The following is a 3,917-nucleotide window of genomic DNA, read 5'->3' as shown; positions in this document are numbered from 1 at the left end:
ACGATAGTTTATCCATATCTTTACTGTATCAACACATACTTCTCCTCAATAGATTGTTCACAAGCCATCGCCAGCCTAGGGGAATCCGGAATTTTTTTGTTAATTTTACGTTTTCTTCCTCCTAAATTCTAGTTGCGTTTTTCAAACACTCTTCTGGTATAACTTCACTGTGGTCTACAGGCTAGACCGAATCCTCACTCCAGTTTAAAGCTGTTTGATCCGACAGATTGCTAAAATGCAGACTCACAGAATCTAATCGCCGGCCAGCCGTGGTGGCCGAGCGGTTCTAGTCGCTTCAGTCCGGAACCGCGCGAGTGCTACGGTCGCAGGTTCGAATCCTGCCTCGGGCATGGGTGTGTGTGATGTCCTTAGGTTAGTTATGTTTAAGTAGTTCTAAGTTCTAGGGGACTGATGACCTCAGCAGTTAAGTCCCAAAGTGCTCAGAACCATTTGAACTACCTAATCACCGCCTGATCGGCCAGTAGAGAGGTTGGAAGGAAAATAGTGAGTTGCTTGCGGGAGGCGGTTAGAGCGTCGGACGAAGGACGGAAGCCCCTCCCCCCCCCCTCTCTCTCTCACCACCCCACCCCACCCCACCGTCGGTGAAGCTAGATGTCTTTTCCTCTCCTCTGCCGCTTTATGGTTCTCGGACTTCGTTATGTTAAATGGCGATGCCAGCCATGGCCACTAGGACTGACAGGTGACGTGTTCTACTACCCAAAAGGCATGCTCGAATGCAGGGATACATTTCCAGCGCTGAATTTTAAACTGTAAGGGGGAGGGGGGGGGGGAATCAAGAAATTTCCGTTCGAAACCCGTACGGTCCAGGAATGGTATGCCAGTCGGACAAAATCGCCGTGAACATTGAGGCAACATCCCATCGAGGCTCCAGGCTGAAGTTACTCGTCTGGTAAAACACCCTACGTCCTGCTTCCTGAAGAAGTCCGTAAATACTTGCTGCACACCCTCGACCGACAGAAATCGTCGACTCTTCAAGGGCTTTCCTAAGGGACCGAAGGGGTGATAATCGCACGGGGAGAGATCAGGGCTATAAGGCCGGTGCTGGAGTGTCACCCACTTGGTCTAGCGTAAAGTTCCGCGTTACAGCATTTGCGATGTGGGGGCGTGCGTTATGAGGCATTCCACAACGGTGATTTTCGTCACACATACTGGCCCATACACATTCTTTCCAGGTTTTTGTCCTTCAGCGGCTAAGGAATAACAGCACGTTGGACCTATTTGGACGAATTTGGGAATAAAGTCAAATGGTTCAAATGGCTCTGAGCACTATGGGACTTAACGTCTGAGGTCATCAGTCCCCTAGAACTTAGAACTACTTAAACTTAACTAACCTGTGGACAGCACACACACCCATGCCCGAGGCAGGATTCGAACCTGCGACCGTAGCGATCGAATAAAGTTATAGTTCACGTTTCCACATTTACAACGCGCACATCGGGAAGACACGAACGCCACACTAATACCTTGTCTAGCGCTTGTTGCGCGGAGTCGCGCTACGTTGCATATAGGCTGCAGCAACGCCCTCAAACGGAATCTTTTGGTAGCCTGTTATATTTTTCTCATTTACATCTCCTTTGGATGAGCACTTTCCAGAACAATTATCCCCCACACTACTCGACACCAGCCCAATATTATTTTGACTCGTTCTTCGTCCCTGAAGAGTGTCCTTCACTGTGTAACCTATGGGCACGATGAATTATTATTATTTTATTATTACTTTTCAAAATGCGGCTGGTGTTGGAGCATTCCTAAAATTGGGCTTTTAGCCTTTCTTGTGACTTTTGCAACATTCCTTCGTTGGTTCCCCTAGTGTCGTATCTGAGCTATCGAAAAAACGTGCCGTCAATGGCACTAGTTTTTAAAACAAAACAGAAAGCATTTTTAATAGCCTATTTGATCGCCGACGTTATTTCTGGCTCAATAATCGCCGCGATTATTAACCCCCTGTCATATACGCTTCGCAGCGGATCTATGGCAGCGGGAGAAAAAAAGAAAAAAAATCACCGAAAAACTCCGGTCGTATTTTTAAATAGAGCTGACCGACCTAAAATAACAGCGCCCGGATTTATGCCGGGGCGTTCATATTTTTCTCGGCCCTCCTTATTGCACGTCCCCGCCGCGGTCCTCCACCTTGCGCCCGCCTGTACAGATTTAAATCGGTGTTTTCGCGATAACTCACCGCGCCGCCGGCTGTTTACAGGGCCTGAAACCTCTGCGGCCGAAATGTCCCCGCGGCGCGGCGTCACGATTTAGAGGCGCTCACGTTTCTGGGTGCGACTATTTCCGCGTCGCATCAGTCATGGCGCCGACCGCGGCCGGTTTAATTTACGGCGAGCATGTGCGCGTCTCGAGACGTTAACGGCGAGCATGACAAACTCGTGGCACCGCCCACAAAAAAAAAAAAAGAAAAAAAGCAGAAAAGGGCGCCAAAGAAATGGAGGAGTCTGGTGCCATGTAACAGGTGTGTTAAGCACAGGATGTTCTTCACTTTGAAGCAAGTAATGAAAGCAACACATAATGCGTCGCAGCGATTAAGATCTCCGAGAGATTAGTTTTCCTCTCATTTAAGAACGAGTCTCGTTAATAACTTCATACGATGTTTACAGGAATACACTACGCTTGTCTTTGCCGGGAGCCTAAATGGTGACCTCAAACGACGCCCTTCTCTCTGCACCAGTTTGTATTTTTATTACAAAGTGTATTCTTCTATTCTATTTTTGCTAGATTTCAGTAGCGATTCTACAGAGATTTTGTCAAGAACTTCCTCCTCTTTTAGTAGTTTGTCGTAGGTCGTTGGTGCAGAGAACAGAAGCTAGCGAGAGAAATAAAACCGCAGGTTATTCCCGTTTTCAAGAAGACCCATAGGACAAATGCAGATAATTACAACCTTTTATCATTGAGTTCTCCGCCCCTGGTGGCTGAGTGGTCAGCGCGACGGAATGTTATAGCTAACGGCCCGGGTTCGATTCCCGGCTGGGTCGGAGATTTTTTCCGCCCAGGAAGTGGATGTTGTGTTGTGTTGTCCTAATCATCATCATTTCATCCCCATCGACACGCAAGTCGCCGAAGTGGAGTCAGCTCGAAAGACTTGTACCAGGGCCGAGCGAGGTGGCGCAGTGGTTAGCACACTGGACTCGCATTCGGGAGGACGACGGTTCAATCCCGTCTCCGGCCATCCTGATTTAGGTTTTCCGTGATTTCCCTAAATCGTTTCAGGCAAATGCCTGGATGGTTCCTTTGCAAGGGCACGGCCGATTTCCTTCCCAATCCTTCCCGAACCCGAGCTTGCGCTCCGTCTCTAATGACCTCGTTGTCGACGGGACGTTAAACACTAACCACCACTTGTACTAGGCGAACGGTCTCTCGGCGGGAGGCCCTCGCCAGACAGCATTTCCATTTATCACTGAGTTCAGTCTGTTGACGAATTATGAAATACGTTTCGTACTCAAGCACACTGCTCTACAAAACTTAAGGACGAGATAGATGGTTCAAATGGCTCTGAGCACTATGGGACTTAACATCTTAGGTCATAAGTCCCCTAGAGCTTAGAACTACTTAAACCTAACTAACCTAAGGACATCACACACACCCATGCCCGAGGCAGGATTCGAACCTGCGACCGTAGCAGTCCCGCGGTTCCGGACTGCAGCGCCAGAACCGCTAGACCACCGCGGCCGGCGACGAGATAGATACAGTAACGTAACATATTAACTACTTGCTGGAAATGAATAAAAGTGAGGAAGTGTTGCCAGAGGTCTCACAGTCGTACACAGAAAGTTGGACTTCACACTGGATGCAATTAGCGCGACTATAGAGGCAAATGGGGCTGTCAATTAAAGGGACAGGAAAGCCCGAAGGACGACTCGAACCTCCGACGTGGGGAGCCGCACGAACAG

The 3,917-nt window shown here is 48.8% G+C and overlaps 1 non-coding gene across 1 annotated transcript; it reads left to right on the top strand.

Annotated features, from left to right (window-relative positions):
- Positions 1–3,118: 3,118 nt before the first annotated feature.
- On the top strand, positions 3,119–3,196 carry Trnaa-cgc (transfer RNA alanine (anticodon CGC)). Its single transcript has one exon. It is a non-coding gene; the product is annotated as a tRNA-Ala (tRNA).
- Positions 3,197–3,917: the final 721 nt, after the last annotated feature.

This window comes from Schistocerca cancellata, chromosome 12 (genome assembly GCF_023864275.1).
Source record: "Schistocerca cancellata isolate TAMUIC-IGC-003103 chromosome 12, iqSchCanc2.1, whole genome shotgun sequence".
Lineage (NCBI taxonomy): Eukaryota > Metazoa > Arthropoda > Insecta > Orthoptera > Acrididae > Schistocerca > Schistocerca cancellata.
The sequence above is the reverse complement of the archived record's forward strand: the minus strand, read 5'-3'. Positions and strand labels throughout refer to the sequence as shown.